Source organism: Equus przewalskii, chromosome 7 (assembly GCF_037783145.1).
Source record: "Equus przewalskii isolate Varuska chromosome 7, EquPr2, whole genome shotgun sequence".
NCBI lineage: Eukaryota > Metazoa > Chordata > Mammalia > Perissodactyla > Equidae > Equus > Equus przewalskii.
In genome coordinates, this window is record NC_091837.1 from 76214668 (window position 1) to 76235471 (window position 20804).

The 20804-nt window shown below is 51.3% G+C and overlaps 2 long non-coding RNA genes across 2 annotated transcripts; both read right to left on the reverse strand.

The window, feature by feature from the left end:
* Positions 1-541: 541 nt before the first annotated feature.
* LOC139084571 (uncharacterized) lies at positions 542-16082 on the reverse strand. The gene is made up of 2 exons (XR_011542060.1): positions 15960-16082; positions 542-780 (listed from the first exon to the last, which is right to left on the reverse strand). It is a non-coding gene; the product is annotated as an uncharacterized lncRNA (long non-coding RNA).
* LOC139084570 (uncharacterized) lies at positions 2237-6927 on the reverse strand. The gene is made up of 4 exons (XR_011542059.1): positions 6821-6927; positions 5512-6369; positions 5193-5249; positions 2237-4439 (listed from the first exon to the last, which is right to left on the reverse strand). It is a non-coding gene; the product is annotated as an uncharacterized lncRNA (long non-coding RNA).
* Positions 16083-20804: the final 4722 nt, after the last annotated feature.

Consider the following 20804-nt stretch of genomic DNA (forward strand, 5'->3'; position numbering starts at 1 on the left):
AGGCGTGTTGTCACGTGAGCGGGGAATCTAGATTGTGTAGAATCATGTAGGCCGAGGTCAAGGGGGTTTTAAGGGGACTCAGAAGCCATTCAAAAGTTTTAACGGGGAGTGCTGCTTTTTTTTTTTTTTTTTTTTTTGGTGAGGTAGACTGGCCCTGAGCTAACATCTGTGCCAATCTTCCTCTATTTTGTATGTGGGATGCTGCCACAGCATGGCTTGACAAACGGTGCAGAAGTCCACACCTGGTATCTGAACCCATGAACTTAACTACTATGCTGCTGGTCTGATCCAAGGGAGGGGAGTACTTTTGGGAAAGGTTTTCCTCCCCCATAAAAAGAGACATTCAAGTTGAAGTATCTATCTATGGACGTAGCCAGGTGAGTTTGTGATACCCAGGGCCACATGAGCCATCTTGGACCCACATTAAATCCACCGAAGGCCCAAGCCAACCCACTGGGGATTGCAAAGCAGAAAGATGGAGAACACTGGAGTCTTTGGTGACGACTGGGCTTCTAGAGTAACCAAGCCCTACCGTCACCTACCTCCAACTCCTTGCTATGTGATATAATCAACTTCCCTGTTGGTTGAGCCACTTGCAACTAAAGCTTGAAAATAGACTGTGTACTGTCCAGTGACATGGCAGGAAGTGACGCCAGGCCCGTGAGCTGAGGCCATGAAGATATTCAGAGCCAGTGCCGAGGAGTTTGGCTGTTTTCCTGTGAGGTCTGGGGAGTTCTCGATGATTTCAAGGGAGGGTTCAGTCCTGTTTCTTGACTGATGCTGGTGGCAGAATGAAGAATAGATTAGACAAGGGAGAGAACTGTGGCAGGAAGACCAGGAGAACCGAAGCTACAGCAGGTGCAGGGGATGCCAAGAGGAAGGGCTGAGGGGCGTTGTCGAGGCAGAAGCTAGGGGATTCAGCAAGCTTAAATGTCAGCCACGAGGGAGAGGCGTGGGCTTCCTCAGCGGGAGAGAAGGGTAGCTAACTCTGTCTGTCTGCCCGGACCACTGGCCGTTCCTGGAAAACACCTCCACGTTCATCCCCGGATGCCTTTATGCCTCCTGGTCTCTCCCTGGGGGAGCCATCCGCAGTGAATTCCCATTCACATAATCCCACCTAATAGCATTGCTGCTGAGGGGAAATCGGATTCAATTTACACCATTTGGACGTGGAGTACCTCCCACAGGAGCGTAACACCCAGGAGTGAGAACCACCGTACGAACTTCACTCAGGTGACCCTCCAAAGGCACCATCGCACACGGCAGCCCACGGGGAGAGTGGCGGGCTGCGTGCCTTCCAATATATTGATCAAAAACTCAGCCAAACAACAGAAAGCAACGGTTTCACATGGATCTATTTCTTGAAGACAAAAGCTAAGCCTCATCACCCGCTCAGAAATGCACTTAAAACAAGGCTCGTCGTGTTTCACTTCCTAGCGCTTATATTTCTTGCTTTTTATAAAATGCAGAATCAGATAACAAAGGGGTGGAGGGGGTATTAAAGAGGAAAGTTTACATTCTTCATACGGAAAACCTGCTTACAATGATTTTCCTGCTCAGTAGCAGCTTTCATAAATGTTTTCTCATTTGTGGCAACAGCTTGAATTAAGCTGAATGGCCCCTGCTTGACGATGGGGAAGGGGCTCTGGCTCGTTGTCACTCTCCCCAGCACCTGGTGTCCTGCTAGGTTCTCAGTGAGCTCTGCTGAGCAATGAGAAGCATAAATTAAGGAAGGAGCGGACAGCTGGTTCGTGGCAGAGCTGGAAGTACACCTGGCCCAGGTGTTTTCACCTGTACGATTTTGTTAGCTGTGGGGCAGGAAGGCCGGGGTCTCTGTGAACTCGCTGCTTCATAGCAGAAGCTGGACCAGAGGAGGTAGCCTCGACACAGCCTTGACCCACATCAGAAGAAGAGCAGAGACTAAGGGGAGACACCTGGGTTCTCTAGTAATGCTGGAAATGACCAGAAAAACTACCACTGCCAGGGCACAGGAGGGGAAGAGACGCCTCTGGAGAACCTGAGTCTTGACCCCCAGTGATCCCTACTGCCCTGTCCGTGGCCTATGAGCACCAGGCTTCTTGGCTGACCTGTGATGGCTCAGGTCTGAAAATTCGCAGTTGATCGGGTATAGAAATGAGTGAGGCAGACCGCAGCTCCAGGGCCCCTTCCGTGAGCACGCACCATGCAAGGGGAACGCGGGGGCGGCCATGAGGAAACTGTCTTCACCTGGACTGACTTTGCAAATTTCAAAACAAAAGTTTATTTAGAGGCAAAGGCAGGAGGTCTGTTTCAGGGGTGTGACCTTGTCCAGAGCTTCCTGAGGTAAACTGAGGCATGAGAAGGAATGGGAGCTGTTGGTAGGGCAGCAAACCTCCCCATCCAGTCAGGCCCCTGAATCTCTGTCCTTTGTCCACAATGGGAATAGAGGGGGAAAAAATCTCCCCAGACAGTTTTGATAAACCTCAGGTTGACCACTGGGCTAGAGCAGGGGGTGGCAAACTCCAGCCCGGGGGCCGAATCCAGGCTGCCACTTATTTTGTGCACAGAGCTAGAACTAGGAATAGTGTATACAGATCAACATTTGCAACCAATTTGATGACAAGGAGCAGTAACTCTGAACCCCAGGTGAGTGAGATGTTACCCCTCCCAAAACAGAACATCAGTCTTTCCATTAGTAGACCTGTATTCCAAAAATTTGTATCCAATTATGATCATTATATTTTGAATATCATCAATAAAAAATTTGTGGACATTTGTTTTCTCTTTTGTTATATAAGTACCTAGGTAACATTCTCGATTTTGCCTCTTGGCCCACAGAGCCTAAAATATATACTATCTGGCCTTTTACAGGAAGAGGCAGCTGAGCCCTGAGCTAGAGCTGTACCCCTCACAGTGTGGTCCAGGCACCAGCAGCATCAGCATCTCCCGGGAGCATGTTAGAAATGCAATCTCAGGCCTCGCCCCAGACGTTGGGGGTCAGAACCTGCATTCTGACAAGCTCCCAGGTGATCTGTGTGCACCTTACATTTGAGAGGCGCTGCGCTAGATTCCGTGCAGGAACCTCACAGGAGTTGTTGATGGTTTCATCTGGTTCCAGCTTGGGGCTGGCGCTGGGACTGGGCACCCCCACCTATGTGTACCCCAGGGGGATGTCCAGCCTCTCATGCTGGGATGAGCTGCTCCTCCAGGAAATGCCCCAAAGCTGGGCATCAGGAGCTTGGCCAGCAGGAGGCCCGGAGCCCAAGCCCTGATCCTAAAAGGCTACTTTCTACCCTCTCTGGGGCCTCAGTTTTCCCATCTGGATAATGAGGGGGTTTGAAGAGCTGACATAAGAAGTGCAGGACGGTTTAATCATATGTCTTGTTTCTGTTTGTTTGTCTCTTTGTTTTCATCTGGGGGAGTTGACAGGATGATGGGTTCCATGAACATGGTGGGTTGTGATGAAAAAGCCAGGACAAGGACCAGAGCAGCTTCCATAGGAGAGCAGTGTGCCGAGATGTTGGATCCAGAACGTTCCGTGTTACTTAGAACATACTCCATAAGGTTACTCTTTCCAGTTCTGTTTTTCTTCACATAATAGAAGAAAGTGCTGAGGAGCCAGATCTGGGGAACTCCGTATCTCTGGGGCCCAGGTCGCTTGACGGTTTCTGATCGACTCCATCGAATCAGTGTCGGAGGGTCCCCGATTCGCTGGTCCGGCTTCTCTTTATTGACGGCCCTCTGGGTGCTCGCGTTTAGGAGGTATCTCCTAAATGATGCTCCTGTGAAACAAAACAGACACGCTTCCTGCCCTCACGGCGCTGGCATTCCAGGGGACGAGACAGACATTAAGTGGTACTTAGGATCAAAAAGGGAAAAGGTGGAAGAATGTCCGAGGCTAAGAGGAAAGCATGCGCAAAGCCCTTGTACCAGGCAGGAGCCCAGCTCTTTTGAGGAACAGCTACAATCAGAAGCCAGTGTGGCTGAGGGCGAAGCGGGGGGAGTGGGAAGAGAGGAGCGGAAGACGCAGCAGGGACCAGTTTGTAAAAAGCCCAGGGCGTGCAGGGCCTCCCGGGGAGCCAGGGGTGAGCGTTGAGCAGGAAGAAGACGTGGTCAGACTTCTATTTTGAAGAGACCATTGGCTGGCAAGTGAGGTTGGAGAGGAGAAAGAACGGGCATGAAGCGACCAATTAGGAGGCTGCTGCAGCCGTCTGGAGAGACGGGACAAAGATGGGCAACTCCTTCCATTGTAGGGAAGGAGACTGCGCCCCAGAGAAAGCCACTGGGGGGGAACTGAGAACTGGATCGGGAAGGCACCGTCATCAAGGCCCCAACCAAAATGGTTGGAACTGGGAATATCATTCCTGGGAATAATACTGCAGCCTCCTGGAGACACTGCCACAGAATGCTGTGTGGCCTTGAGCAAGTTACTTCACCTCTCTGGGCCTCCGTTTCTTTCCCTGAAAGTAAAGAAGTTCAGTAGGTAATCTCTACTTAGGATGACTATGTACATAGTTTATTGTCCTGACCGGGACACTGTTGAGAGTGAAAGGGGAACAATTAATAATTACACCAGGAAACAGGTAACCAAGTCAGCCCTGGAAACCAGCACCAAAAACCCCTGAAAATCTCAGTTCAGAACCCAAATGTCCTCACTCTCAGTTCAGTGCTGTTTCTCAACAGTTCTCTCGTAGATCGGGAGCTGAAGCCAACCCATTTATAACCAGAATCACATGGATTCAAAGTCCCTGGTGAATTAAACTCCTGGCTGACTAGGAACGGTGTAGACATCCCTTTTCGCTCCCCAGTGCGTTTTTTTTCTCATGCACTGTTCAACACTATTCGTAGGCGGCAGAGGAGGGGCCCTGTTTCAGCCTTAGGAAGGGTGGACTCGCGGGCAAGAGCAGGGGCTGGCCGGGCCTCAGGTTATCTCTGATCCTTGATGATGCTGTGTGCGCTGGGCAGTCATGGGTGGGGGCCAGGTGGAGGGAACCAGAGTGCCCCAGAGCAGGGCTGTTGACTCCATCCTGGCTGAGCTCAGGTCTCTCCACAGGTTACCTGCTTGTTATGTAAGGAATGACAGTGTTTGACGCTGAGTATAGGACACTTTGTCTTAGGTGGAAAGGCAAATGGCATCTGGAAGTGGGATATCCAGGCTCACGTCTCAGGGCCACATACCCCTCCCCAGCAGGCGACCTTAAAGGAGCACTTACCTCCTTGACCCCAGTGTCCTCACCAGTAAATATAGCTAATGCCACCACCTGGAGAGGCTGCAATCAGCATAAAATCAAATTATTAACGTTAAACACTCATTAGTAAACTGCGAAGTTATTTTTTTTAACTTTTTACTTTGAAATAATTTCAGACTTACCAAAAAGTTGCAAAAAGAATTCCCATATACCCTTACTCAGCATCCCCAAATGTTAACATCCGACATAAGCATAGTTCAATGATCAAAATCCGTAAGTCAACATTGAACGATACTATTAAAGAAGCTACGGAGCTTGAATTTTACCCAGTGTCCTAACTTACGTTCTTTTCCTGGCCCAGGATCTGGTCCAGTTTCTTTAGTTGTGATGCTGCTTTCGGCTCTTCTCATCGGTGACAGGTCCTTGGGCTTCCTCTGTCTTTCATGGCTGTGGCACTTTTGAAGAGTACAGGCTGGTTATTTAGTGGACTGTCTCAAATTTAGCTTTATCGGATGTTTCCCCATGATCAAATTCAGAGCATGCATTTTTGCACGAATCCTATAGCAGTGATGTGGTGTCCTTCTGAGTGCAAGGTATTGGGATGAGCATGAAGTCAAGGTGTCATTCCTGGTGATGTCACTTGATAAAGGTGGTGTCTCCACTGTAAACTATGGAACTAATACTTTCTCCTTTGTAATTAATGAGGATCTTGTAGAGAGATGCTTTGAGATTATGCAAACATCCTGTGTTCCTTCTTGAGGCTCTCTGGAGGATCTCTTTCTTTGCCTTTTCTGGCTTCTAGAGGCTGCTTGCATTCCTTGGCTTGTGGTCGCTTCCTCCATCTTCAAAGCTGGTGACGTACCATCTTTTCTCTCTGACTCTGCTTCCCTCTGCTTCTCTTGTCACGCTGCTTTCTTGCTATATATCTGACCCATGCCTCCCTGTTGTAAGGACTCTTGTGATTACATTGAGTCCAGTGGGGGCCAGTCCGGTGGCGCAGTGGTTAAGTGCGCACGTTCCGCTTTGGTGGCCCGGGGTTCACTGGTTCGGATCTCGGGTGTGGACATGGCACCGCTTGGCAAGCCATGCTGTGGCAGGCGTCCCACATATAAAGTAGAGGAAGATGGGCATGGATGTTAGCTCAGGGCCAGCCTTCCTCAGCAAAAAGAGGAGGATTGGCAGATGTTAGCTCAGGGCTAATCTTCCTCAAACAAACAAACAAACAAACAAACATTAAGTCCACTGGGATAACCCGAGATAAACTTGCCATCTCAAGATGCTTAAATTAATCACGTCTACAACATCCCTTTTACCACGTAAAGTAACATATTCACAGGTGCTGGAGATTAGGACATGGACATCGTTGGTGGTTCATTATTCAGCCTGCCACATCCATCAGCACTGTCTTGGGCAGCTACATTAGTTGGGATAAAGTTGGCTACTATAACAGAGGATGGAAATAATAGTTTCTTAAACACAAGAAAGGTATTTAATTTTCTCTCACAGACAAGTCCAGGCATGCAGTTCAGGGCTGGGATGGCACCTCCTAGCATTAGGGACCCAGGCTCCTTCTAGCTTATTGCTTTGTTATCCTCACCACGCAGTTTCTGTCTCATGGTTAGAGATGGCTGCTTCAACTCCCACCATCATACCTGAATCCCAGACAGCAGGAAGATGGAAAGAAGATGGGAAGAAGCACTTTTTCTTTCTTTAAAGGCAGAACCCACATTTGGCACACATCAAGTCTGTTCACTTCCTATTAGTCATAAGTCTGTGCCTAGCTGCAAGGAATTCTGGGAAATGTAGTCTTTAGCTAGAGCCACGTGTCAAGCTAAAATGTTATTACTGAGGAATAAGGGGAGACAAGCAGTAGTCTTGCCAAGAGAGACAAGAGGGCACAGCGATGACTTTTGACTGATCTGATGGCCTAGAGGGGACTGACCAAGGCGTGAGGTGTGTGCTGTGACTGGAGCTCCTTTGGCAGGAAGGCTCAAGGTTAATGCTGAGTCAGACAGACAGGCAGAAATAGTGATAAAGTTCCCTGGAATGAACTGATTGCAGCAATGTTGATAGCAGCTCAGCATGGAGAGTGGCCAAGCGGAAAGTACATGCACTTCAGAGACAAATAGAACTGGACTCGTACTTGGGCTCTTCCACTCGATAGATGTAGAAACCTCTTTGGGTCTCAGTTTCTTAGTAAATAAAGTGGGAATAATAAAACTGACCTTGGCACTGTTGTGAGGATTCAATGAAACAACGTTTGTAAATGTCTTAGCCCAGGACCTGGCACACAGTAGGTGCTCAAACACTGTAGCCAGTTGTAATGTCCACACACTCACCTATGGCTGTTCACATCGATATCTCAAACCTTACAGACACTCGTGATTCCACCTCATACTGCCCGGGCCCTTCAGAACAGAAGGCCTTTGAGAAATGGTAGGATGATTTACTTCTATCCGTTATTCTGCTATAATTTTTGTGTTTGGAAATTCGTTAAGAATTCATTTTGATGAATCCCAAAGGCATGCACCATGAAAAACAATTAGCATTAATAGTGTAAAAGAAAGCGATCAATAAATAGATTCATTTTTAAACTGTAATAATTTATTTGCTTCCTGACTTTTGGGAAATACTGCATCTTCGGGTGACACTTCGACCATTAAATAGCCGAGCTGTGATGATTTGTGAGAGGAGGCTGATATGCAGGACACAGATCCTGCGCTCGAGTTCGCTGCATCAACAACCCACCAGCAGTGCTGGAAAGGACAGGAAGCAGCCCTTTTTAGGAGACAGTGCGCCCGAGGAACGTGTCTCATCCTTACAGCCTCCCAAAAGCAACACAGCAGATGGTAAAAATTAAGGGGACCTGGTGCACCAAAGATGGGGAGGAAAAATCTGGCATTCATCAGACAATGAGCAGGGAGAAGGAAGAAAGGACTATTTGAAGATGAGCTGGGGAGGCTCTAAGAGGCAACACGTGCAGCTCCAGTGTGTACCCTGGAGGAGGAAGGCACCAGAAGGAAAGTCTGGGTGAAAAAACAGGAGGTAATTCTGAGGAAGGAGGGAAGGGACAAATGAAAAAAGAGGCATGGAGAGGCACTCACTCATCACTCGCTGGTGGAGCAGAGGGCCGCAGCCATCATCCTTTCTCCTGATTGCCAAGGAAAGACAATGACCTTTTACTCCTGGTACCTAAGAAGCTGGAGCAGCCCCTCAGAGCTGAAAGAGGTGAGGGTTTGCTTAATGAAACGGAGCAGTGGGGTTGAAAGCAAACCCACAGCCCTGCTCTTTTGCAGCCCGCTCTGGGATGTCATGGGGCAGCAGTGGGTAGGCAAAAGTGTTAGTTCTCTGCCTGGAAGGACCATGTACCAATCTGGGCATGGGAGTCTGGACAGACAGACGGCACAGCCTATGGTGCCCCAAGGCCATCTGCCAGGCTGCTGGGCTGAGCTGGCAGCATGGCTGAGAGCAGCCTCAGTTGGCGGGTGGCTGCAGATGGCCAGCAGCGCCAGCCCCACCCATCAGGCCTGGGGCGGGGGGCCAGCACAGATTACATTTTAAGGTGATAGTCATCTTTGACCTTTGGGACCTCCAGGGCCACTGGTCATCCATCTTAGACCCGCTGACCAGCAACCTCTGGGCTATTTTTATGGCCAGCAAACATTGCCCATTGATTGAATTGATTGAAATCTGCATCTGGTTTGTGGGGGAAGGACGTGGCCTCGCAGCCTGAGTGTGCAGCTCGGTTTTCTGTGATTGTCTTCAACCCTCTCCTGTCCACTCCCAGCACTGAGGGGCATGCGGAAACAGGGCACACACAGAGACACACACATACCAACCACACACAGGCATGCTCACAACCGCAAACACGGGTATGCACTCTCCACTTTCTGGTCCTGCCTAATTCCTGGCCCCGTGCTCATTTCCCGTCAGCAGCAAAGGAATCCTCAAAGGAATTCAGTTGAGAAAAGCAGAGGTACGTTTAGTTCAAGGGGAGTCCACACAAATCTATAAAAATACACAATCAGGAGCCTGAAAGATAGAAATAAACAAAACAGATCTAAAATAAAAACATGTCTGGTGATTTTGCAACATATCAATGTGGCTACGCTAAACAATGTTTCCCACAATTCCCTTTCCTGTGTGTTTAGGATGAAATTTGTGCAAGGCAGGCCGCGCGGAAGGGAAGCAGTAGCCATGTTTATTCTGGAAGGTCGATGCAGGCACCTCGGCTCCTCACACCCCCGGCAGCGCTGCCCACCCCCCAGGCCGCCTCCTTCAGCTGCTCCAAACCCCCAGAGGGAGTGCGGCTCCATGGTCCCTGCTCTCACTCCTCACTCCCATCCTTCAGTCCCCCCTGCCCGTCCCGGGACTCTAGGTGTGGGACCCAGGGCAGAAGAGACTGGCCAGCTCCCCGCGTGCTGCAAGGTCAGGTCCTTACAATGGATTCTTTATTCTACGTCCTTCCTAGTGGTTCCTCTTCTCCGACTGAGCCCTCACCAAACCCCTGTGATAAAGGGCAGAAGTTTAAATCCGCAATCACAAGGGCTGTGCTGCAGGGGAGTGACTGGCAGCCGTGGCATTTGACATTTCAGACACATCGGCCTTGCTGACCTTGTTGGCGCTTCCGCTGGGGTCCAGGAAGGTCCCCCTCTGCCAGGCATGTGCAAACCCCAGCCCTGGCCTGCACCCATGGGCCGGGGCCCTGATCGCCTTGCCTGCCCCATGGACCATTTTAAAGTCCCCCTCCCAACCTCCTCAAACACAGGAACGATTCAGTTCTGGAATGTTCCTCCTTCTGAGGCTCTCTCTGGGGAGCAGATCAGCGAGTCCTGGGAGCAGCACCTCTTTCCTGTCTCAGAGCCCACATGAGGTGACGAGGATGAGAAAAGGAGGGGGATGCAAGTGAGGTGAGAGAGACATCCCCAAGCCTTTGAGAAGCCAGGACCTCTGCAGGTTCCTGTGAGGCGTTTTGCGCACAGCCTCGCTCCTTGTCTCTCCTCCCTCCTCTCTGTCTCCTGACTTCATCACCTGGCGTGCGGGAGGCAGGTCCAGCCTTGTCTAGGTCTGCATCCCCATGGGGATCAGCTGCCCTGCTCCCAGAAATGTGCCCCGTAGGCCCAGGCACTGGGCCCCCAGCAGGGCTCAACAAATGTCTGCACAGAAAGAAACCCTCCAACGTGATGCCAATAGCAGATGCAGCCCTGTGGTCCCTGAAGGTGACTTTTCCATAGGAAAATCCCTGCTCCTCCCTTGCCCCTTCCTCCTGTCCCAGCTTACTCCCCTCAGGAAAGAGAGGGTCCTCCCTCTGCATGAGAAGCACCACGCCCAGGCTGCTGGGCACGGGGGTGGGCCTGGGGCAGCCCTTTAACTGGACCAGTTGGGTGGGGTTGTTGGGAGGCTCCGTGCACCCTGGGGGCAGGGCCCGTGGTGGTGGCCACAGGTTGAGCCACTGTGGCAGTCACCTGAGGTACCCGGATTGGTGAGAAGCACTTTCTCTGTAGAGCAAAGGCTTACAAAATGCTAGGACGAAGACGGGCTCCTGGGGATCAGCTCCCTCAGACAAAACAAACAAAAGAACGTGTTTCAAGGGAATTTCGTTAGTGAGAAATGAGACAATTTGGCAGCTGGGAGCCTGGGCCACCTGGCACTGGACAAGGACCCCTGAGGTCAGCAGGCAAAGGGCCCCAGATTCTGGGGGCCGTGGGGTGTAGCGCTTCTCTGAGCTGCTCAGGACCCAGCCCCGCCTGGCTGCACAGGTCACCTCTGATGACTCTGAGATGACACCTCCTATTCCACTGACTCTGAGGTGACCAGGTGACTTAGGAGCAAAACCATAGATCGTTGGAGTTGGGCTGGTTCAAATCTGAACACTGGTTCAAATCTCAGCTCGACTCTTTCTAGTTATTGTGACTTGGGGCATTGGTTACCTCTGCTACCCTCAGTTTTCCTTTCTGTAAAATGGACAGTATGATATGGACCTGCCATATTGTCCGTAAGAAATACCCAAGCTCACGAGTTAACCCCTGCCTTGGCCTGCCTCCACTGCACGGTTTCTCGGCCGCTGCTCAGTTGGCATTTTGGGTGGAGAATTCCTTGCTGTGCGGGGCTGTCCTGTGCGGTGGGGGATGCTCAGCAGCATCCCCGGCCTCTACCAGGTGCCAGTAGCACTCCTTAGTTGTGACAACCAAAAATGTCTCCAGACACTGCCGAGTGTCCCCTGGGGGACACAACTGCCTCAATGAGAACCAGTGCTTGCAGAGATGAGGCCCAGCAAGTGTCCACGGGACGGACTGGAAGGCAGAAGTCACTGCCCTCATGATCGCTTCTCCCCCTTCTAGCCTGGGGGCCTGGAGCAGCCCCTCTGGCTTCTCTGGGCCTGTTCTCTCATCTGTGAAAAGGCAATGATAATATGCCTGCCAAACCCTCAGGGAATCACGGGATGATCACAGCATGACGGTATCTTAAGTCAAGCATTATTTGAATGTAAGGCATCGTCACCACTGGAACGGTGGCCTCTGAGGACAGAGATTTTGTCTGGCCCGTTCACTGACTGGTGCTGAGATGGAGCCAGGGCGGGGAGGTGCTCGGGCAGTGGCCCTGAACGATGGCGTGAATATTCCATGCACTGCCGCGGGCCCTGCGACTCTCTCAGCAACAGAAAATCGATACAATTGATGCATCTGTGACCCTTTGACCCTTGCAGCAGGCCTGACACCCGGAGGTTGGTCTCAAACTGGAGTGTGCACCAATCCACAGGAGGTTTGTCCGAAACCCAGCTTCCGGGCCGCCCTGCTGGAGAAGGCAAAAATGTGGTGGGCCTGGGAGGCCAAGGAGCCTGCATTTAGACGGGCTCCCCCTTGGAAGCCAACTCAGCTGCATTGCCACCCACACTGTCACCACTCCTGGGAGAGCAGTGGAAGCCACTAAGGCAGAGGTCCTTGGCCCATGGAGCCCCTACTAGAGCAGCTGGCAGCTTTCCAGCCTGCCCTCGGGCTGTAGCTGATGTCCCCTACACGTCCCGGAGTATCTGCATGTGCCCAGGATCCAGCCCTGTGGGATGAGCAGACCTCCCAGCAGGCTCAGCCATCCCCATGTCTCCTGAGGGGCTGACGGACGCCCTTATGGAGACCGCCCAACCCCTCCCTTGGTAGGCAGGGCACCCCGAAGCCATGCACCCAGGGCCCGGTGCCCAGCGCCATCCATGGTTGCTGTGGGGCTCTTCCGTGCCTGGGTCTGCTTTCTGATTTCCTTCATTTGTCATCCTACTTTTGAGAAAACAGCTGAAGGGCACAAGGGTCAAGGGCATGGGCTCTGCTTTTGGAAGCCACAAAGAGAGGGCCCTGAGTCTCAGACACACGCTGGGTCCTGGTGGCCTCACGGGCTCTGTTGTCACTGCCCTGATCATCTTTGCAAACCAGCCTTTCCTCGGGCGCAGTAGGTCCCTGATAAATTGAGGCTGTAAATAAAGCGTAATTCTGGAAACTTGTAAGCAACGGCTAAGCTTCCCCAGTTGTATGTAAAATCCTCGCTGCCACTTTAAACCTGCTGAGAAGCCACCTCTGACAGACTCTAAAGCATCCCTGAGACGCAGACGGGCCCCAAAGCCCCTCCTGAGCCGCCTTGGTCCTGCTGCTTAAGTGGGAACCCAGGAGCTCCGCAAAAACACGGCGTGAAAACCGCAACTTAAGAACCCGGTGGGCTTTTTCTTTCTGCTAACCAAAGGCCCTGGTTAAGCCAATCAGGGTTCTTAATAGCTTCATTTGTAACTGTTTTGCCCCAAGACTTACCCAGGGTTCAAGAATAACTGGCTGCAGCCCCCCAGTAGGGGCCAGGACGAGTCCCCTCCCGACTTTGACACAGGGCATCTGTGCTGTCTCTGGGCTTGCAGGCGGGTGGAAACTTCTCGTGGAATCAGAGGTGGAACAGCGTGGAATGCCACTCTGTGCTGAAGGATTTGCACCCCTCACATGGGCACAGGCCCAGAGAACAGGCCTCAGACGCACGGTTTTCCAGACACCATCTCTGTCCCTAACAGGGGCTTCCCTCCTTGGCCAACACTCTGCGTGAAACTGCTCTGTTTACGGAGACAGACTTCTTTTTGTCCTAACGCTCTGCTTATCATGTTCTTTACTCATGAACAACATTTCCAGGCATTTTGAAGCTTTGAAAAATACAGTGTGTGGAAAAAAGCGTTCTTGGATGGGGTGGGTGATTGCCCCGTCCCTCTCTGATTTCCGTCATCTACACAGCAAAATGAAAGAGATTAACAATGTGGGTTTGGTCCTGATTCCTAGGGGAACAGAGTTGGGGGTTGGGTTCTGTTAAGAAGGATCTGCCCACTTCTGGACCACACTCAGTCCCCTCTCTGTGTCCACCTAGAAGAATGCAGGGGCAGTGGCCTGGCTCTCCAGCCTGCCCTCCAGGTAAGGACTTGTAGCTTCACGCTGTGGGCTTGGCCTTGGCTCTGTTGGTTTGACCTGGGAGCGGGATCCTGGAAGGAAGAGACAGAGGTGGAGCCAGCCTTGCGGGCAGCTGCCAGCCCTGGAGGTCGGAGACAGCAAGCGAGGCCAGCGCCAGGAAGCACATGGAGCCCCAGGACATGAATTTGTACAGGTGGGCCGACTTACAAAGCACAGTCAGACATCCCCAATAGGGCTAGGATGGCAGCCATCTGGGCTCCATGGTGGGACTATGATTTTAGGGTGAAAGCTAACCTAGGTGGGCATCTATTCACTTCCTGCCCGTCTCCGAAGGGGAGCCTGTGAGAGGTGGGCTGAATTTAGGTTCTGACAACAGAGAATGCACCTTAGTGGAAGCCCAGAAAAACGAAAGCAGATGACATCTCCTGAATTAAACCTCAGGGGGCAGAGCGGTAAAGGGCTCTAGGGATCATCTCATGCAACCTCAGAAACCGAGGCCCCTGGAGACCAGGGTCTTTCCACCATGACGCAGCTGGCTAGTGGCCTAGGGCTGTTTTTCTCTACCACAGCTCAGCTCTGTCCACCCCCATTACCACTTTACATGACAGATATCTTGTAATGACCTTTTAACTATCTTCATATTAAGTTTATAGATAATATGACTTCCCTATATACATAATAAAAATCAATATAATGCCCGACATGTAATATAAAGGAGAAATAAAAGGGAAGTCATTCATAATGAAAGTAGTTCAACAAGTAAATTCTCAGGCACAACTACCCTCAATGACGGTCACCGTGAATGCCACGGCCACAAATGTAGACTGTTATAAATATGTTGTATTGGTGACTTAGATATCTTAAGTGTTGTTGCTATTGATCACGCAATTTTCTGAAATGGCAAACAACTCTTGGTACAGTGCACCCAAGACCAAGAATGATCTCCCCTACTTTAGGGAAATTTTAGCCCAAGTTCCGTAGAAAACAGTGTGAGGCAGGAATAAAATGATGACGCTATCTCCAGGAGGTGCAATCCTGGGTAGCAAGAGTGAAGGAGAAGGTAAGTATGGCAGCGAAGGACGGAAAGCCATGCAGGATGACACATTACTGGGTAACCCACTCCTCAGACAGCCTGCTAGGCGAGTGCATGTGCTTGACTCCGCGGGAAGTCTCCTGCTAGACCACATAGAGAGATCACGCTTCAGAACAGTCTGCCAGCAGGAGAGGAGCGGGAATCCTCACGCCCACTGGCCGAAATTCATCCCACCAGGAGTTGACTCCCTTACACCTCTGGGTTATGTCCTGAGGACGCTGAGGCAACTAAACCCTCTTGAGTGTGGTCTTCCATCTGACTCTAGAAGCTGCAGGAGTATCCAGAGACTCAGGGTGGGTGGGCACAGGGCTGAGTGGCCTCAGGTGATGGCCCCATGATGCCCTGCAGAGACTCAGGAGGAACAGTATAACAGGGTGTGGGAGGCAAGTGCAGCCCAGAGAATGTTAGGAGGTGAATAAACCTCCTCTGATACGACCTAGTGGTTGCATTCCTGGGAGATTCAGTGTATGTTAAAACCTTACAAAATATTTTTGGTGTTTACGTATTAAAAGAAGAGTTAGGTTTTAGGCTCAGATCATTATGAAGACATTTTTCAACATATTTAAATGTTTAGTGGAGCATTCAAAAGTCACGTAGAACAGAACAATTATTTTTGGGTGGAACTATTCCTTAGATTATAGAAAAATGATAACGGACGTTATGTTTGTAAGTTCCAGACATTGATCTAGGGGTGTTGTACGGATTCGTTCACTGAATCTGCACAACAGCCGTAGGAGCTAGGTACAATTACTGTCTCCATTTTATAGATGAGGAGACTGAGGCCAGAGAAGTCCACACACCCAGTGAGTGGTAGACTTGGGAGCTGATGCCAGTAGTCTGAATCTGGAGGTTATATCTCATCTCGAGAGTCCCAGCCAGCACCCACTAACCGCCAGTCATGTCTCCCCCACCGACCACACGACAATGAACCCAATTCTGCCAAGTTCAACCCCTTCTCCACAGGAGCGGTATGTTCTCCTCGTGGACATGCAGGCTGCTGGGGGCGCTGCTTTGAGCTGCAGGATTACTAACCTGAGCAGCACCAGGGCCGGGTGGGGCGGGGTGGGAGCGGTCCTGGAGTAAAAGGAGGGCTGAAGGAAGAGTTTGGAACCTCCTAGTGAAATCCATTTCATGATACTTCTAGATGCAGGATGGGCTGGGCCCTTTGGCCCAAGTGGAGACTGAAGATTTTCAGAAGTTTTAACTGTCACTCGGAGTCTGGTGGGGCACCAGAAAAAATAAAAAGAGAAACCTAAAACCCCAAACCAAACCAACCTTCTGTTTCGTCTTCTTACAACTCAGTCATTGTTCTTCCTGGCTAAAGCCAACTGCGTCTCGCCAGGCCCCTGGAGCTCCCAGTTTGCCAGTTGGATCCCATGTGAATCTCAGTTCCGAGGGCGGTTTTGAAACTGCCATCAGACCTCGTCTGGTGAGCGTGGCTGCGCGGAGCCAGGGGGCGGTTTCCTCCTGCAGAGCTTCTGACAGGCGTCTGCACCCGGATATCTAGCTCCCACCCTCCTGGCGGGTGGTCTCAGATCTGCCAGCCACCAGGCACGGGGCGCCCAGTGGGGGCGAAGGGCGGAGGGACACTGGGAATGAGCTGTGCGGTTCCAGCAGCTGAGGTGGGCCTCGGGTGGAGGGGAGCCCAGCTCTGTTCCAGAGCCAAAGCTGCCTTCCTTTTTCTCTCCCAGCGGAGATGATCTCGGAGACTGTCAGCCTCTCACTCCTGTGGTAAATAAAACAGTACTAATGATAATGGCGTGGCCTCCTCTGGCACCTACTATGTCCCAGATACTGTTCTAAGCATTTTATGTGTATTAACACTGGCAACAGCCCTGTGAGCTGTGTGCTTTCATTACCACCTACCCCTATTTCACAGATGGGACAACTAAGGCACATGAGTCTAAGTGATGTGCCCAGGGTGGTGGGCATGTGTTTCTAACCATTGCACCTACTGTCCCTCTGCTATAGTCCTGGGCAACATGCAACCCCGGGGCTCCGCTCCTGCCTGGCTGTCAGCTCCCCTGCCACACAGAGCAGAGGACACCCAGTTGGGCAGCTGCAACCCAGGATCAAGGATCAAGGATCCTCTGAGTTGAGCTGCCTGTCGGGGATGTGGCCTCCAAGCTGCCTCTTCCTACAACCTGCCTGGGGCAGACATTGCCACTGGATCCCACGCTGGCTCTCTCCTGCTCAAGCCAGACTGGGTCCCAGGACTCAGAGGATTTCAGAGGAGGCCAGAGCAGGTCTGATTCCTCACCATCACCATGTTCCCCAAGCTGACTCCTCCTTCTGCCCCCTTCTGGTCCTTTTGGCCTCCTGATCTCCCTTATCCCTGAGCTCACCCCTGGGCCCCTTCACCCTCCACCTGGCACCTGCTCCTCTTCCTCCTCTGGGCTCTGAGCCTCCTTGGTGCTCTACCTCCATGCTCCCGGCCCTGGAACCCCAGCCCTCTGGCCTGTCTTGAATTTTCTGGACACTGGATGTACGAGGTCAGAGACGAGATGGTCGATGGTATATAGCTGAAAAACAGTACTGGTTCCCTTATTAAAACAAGCAGCTATTTAATTTTATGCCAATTCGTGGTAGTGTTTATATTCTAGAATAGAAAAAAAAAGCGAAGAGGAACAAAAACCAATATAAGATGGGTTCCCATTTGGATAGGTCTCCGTTTATTTGCACCTGAAATTCTGGAGTCAAAGGAATTCCGGGTCCTGCAGGTAGACCCTGAGACCCCTTTCCTGCTCACGAGGCGGAGGGGGCCCGGCTGTGTGAGGACCCCTCCCAGAGCTGGCTCAGGCACAGGCCAAGCTGGGTGTCAGCACAGATGTGGTCCATCCTGAACCGTTCCCAGACCCCGCAGCTCTGTGCACCCCCGTCCAGGAGCTTGGGCACCCAGTGGGCCCTTTGTCATCCGCTACCCAATGTGCATTCTCCATTGGGCACAGCAGAGACCCTGCCACAGGGCCTCTGCCCGAGTGAGCTAGCGAGCTAGTGAGGGAGGGATTACAGGATGGGCCTGCTCGCGGCAGCAGATGGTAGCGCTTAGAGCTGAACTGCACCCGGGCGCTTTGAACATCTTGAAAAGATTTCTTTAGAAGTTAAACTTGGCTTGGGAGCGACAATATGGTTCAGTCTGTGGCTTTGAAAGGGCCTCGGGGTGGGGTGAGGGGGGTGGCTGTTTCATGTTTCCTGGCCTGGGTTTGGCTCCTGTTCATGGAGCCCTGGTTTTTCACGTGTCCTGTGGCTCCTGAATTTTGGCTCCATTGTTTGGAGTCGAACTAGCACAGTCACCTGTGCTGCCAGAAAGGCCACACTGGCTGTCTGGTGCTATCCCTCAAGGGCACATTTAGATGCCCAGGGCAGCTGGACCGACCCACATCCTCCGGGTACCCAGGGAGGCAGGGGGGTATCCTGTCTTTGAGCCAGGACTGTGTTTTGCTGTTGTCCCTACTTCAACCTACTGAAGGCTTGCCGAGCACCCAAACAGGGCTTTGGGTCCCAAAACTTTTGGCACCAGCCAGGACCAATTTACAGCTTCTTGAGCCCTGGAGCTCATGGCTAATTGCACTGAAATAATACCCTCCAAATCCGCATCCTCGGCTTGTCCTATTTAACGAATCCTTTGAGGGACAAACAGTCTGATCATCTCTGTGCTCAGATAATGCCACCCCTCCCCACCCAACAACATTCCTGTCCTCGATTCGGTCACTCTAAACTCTTTCTGGAAAGACTCAGTCTTCTCTCCTAGGAAGCACCCCAGCAGCGTCTTCTGGGGGTAGAGAGGACTTCAAATTGGCAGAAAAGAAACGTGATCCCCAGCCGGGCTGGCCACTCCGCTCTCAGTAGCTTCAGCAGCCAGAGGCAGCCTCCATTGGCCATTCATGAGATGTCAGGTGGGCTACAGATGGGAACACGGCATTATTGATTTTTACTAGCCTGCTAAAATTGAGAGGAAAAAACCCTCCTTAAAAGCTCCCGGTCAGGCTTTGTTTCCTAAATGGTGATTCCAGGGCTCTGAGTTTGTCAAAGGCAAATTTAAAAGATCAGGCCTGTTGGAGATAATAATAAAGTGAAATCTTCTTACGGCCATTAACTTCAGAGAGGGGCATCTCTGCTCCGGCCTGGGGGTCTTGGGGGAGGGGGAGAGAGACTAACAGAGGGAAGGAGGGCGGAAGCTGAATGAACAAAACCAGCAGCTCCTCCCTCCACGCAGCCCCTTTGATAGGATCGAATGTGGATATAAAGAAATGAATTTGAACCGCTTAAATTGACACCAGTTCCCTGGCTAAGCGATGCCAGAGGATGGGAGCAGGGAGCGTCAGCCTGACGGCCCCTTCAAGTGCACTGACTTGGAAAATGGGGAAAGTTTGGGGTCAGATGGATGTGCTCTCGGGGGGAAGAGGCTGCAGGGAGGAGGCCAGGTCACCCCCCCAACCCCCACCACCATTACTTATTTAGAGGTTTTCTCTGTTGTTCATCTTGGGAAGAGCTCTCCTCTGTCCACCAGTGGGGGCTCCCTCCTTTCTGGCACACTCAGGGCACAGTCACGTCTGTGCAGGGGTCTGCACGTCCACTCAGCTTGCCTGGATTTGTGCTGTTCTGGGCGCAGCTTGCTGATCCTGTGCTCCGATTGGGTCTTTTTTCTCCAAATCTTTGAACTTAGCAAAGCCTCTCAGGAAAACAGCCTGTGAGGAGGGTGTGTGCTCATAAGGTAGTCTTCCAGAAAGAAGACCCCTGCTTGTGAATGTGTCACCATATCCTCCTAAAAGTGTGTGTACATGTGTGTATGTGCATATATGTATGTGTGTGCTTGTGCATGGGTACGAGCATATATGTATGGATGTGTGCATGTACGTGCACATGCATATATGTATGTGTGTGTATACACGCATATATATGCATGTGTGTGTGTGCTTGTGTGTACGTGTGTGTGTGTGTGTGTGTGAAGGTCTTCATCTGCCTGTCAGATTGAGGTGGGAACGCTATTTGGCTGGTGCTGACTTCCTTCCCAACTGCACAGTGGCAGTGCAGCATTGTAGAAAATACATTGATTGATTGATTGACCTTTTTGAAATTAGAAGAGCAAGGAGCTGGGAGCCGTGAGACTAGGGATCTGACTGATGGCTGGAACAGCAGACATCTACTGAGCACTGCACAGCTCCGTGCTGGGCACTACGGGGGATTCACGGAAACTAATGATGTGCTCCCTGTCCCAGGGTCCCAAAATGTGTACATCAGTCGTCAGTTTCTACCAGGTCCTCAGACTACAGGTCCCCAAATCACAGAACTTCAGAGATGGACAGGGCTCTGGGACCCCTCGCCCAACCCTCTTACCTTGTGGACCAGGGAGCTGAGACCGGGGGAGTTGACACACTGGGGTCCTGAATTCCACCCGGTGAGTGTTGACCAGCTGGGCAGCACTCGTTCTCCCAAATGACATTTTGTGCTCTGCTCTCAGGTTGCTAACAAACCCAGCAGAGTTGGACCCACCCAACTTCAGGATTCACTTCTGTCGATGGGCAGGGCGATCATTCACAAGTGCTGGGAAACTCAGCAAAAACGCCTTGGAAACCTCTTTCAGTCCATTGCAGGGGGTGGGGGAGACTCGGATTAGACCAAGCTTATTACAGTGATCACACAGCAGCTCGCTTTGGTTCAGCAATAACTGAATTCCAGATGCTTTGCTGAGGGCTCTATCGTCATCATCTGCTTTAAGTCTCAGAATGGCATCATGAAGTCATGGCTTACATGTGAAGACACTAAAGCTCAGGGAAGTGGCGTGACTTACCCAAGGACACACAGATGGAGTCAGAATTACAATACTGACTCCAGTGGTCAAAGCGTAAAAAATTCAGCAGCCTAAGTTGTGTTTGTTTCTATAGTTCCTGCTGAGTGTATAGCATTTACTTATGGCGAAAAGCACCAGCTATTTCGACATTAATGTAGACAAAGTATGTTCCAGCACCCCCTTACAAAGCCGGGGTTGGGCAGTTGGACCCATCCATTTCTAGTGACTAACCCTGTTTCATTAAGGGTTGGCAGCATCTTGTCAAACCTCATAGGCCTGTGGGGAGAGGAGCTGTAATTAAGTCTGTGCTCTAACAGACTAAACCAGAA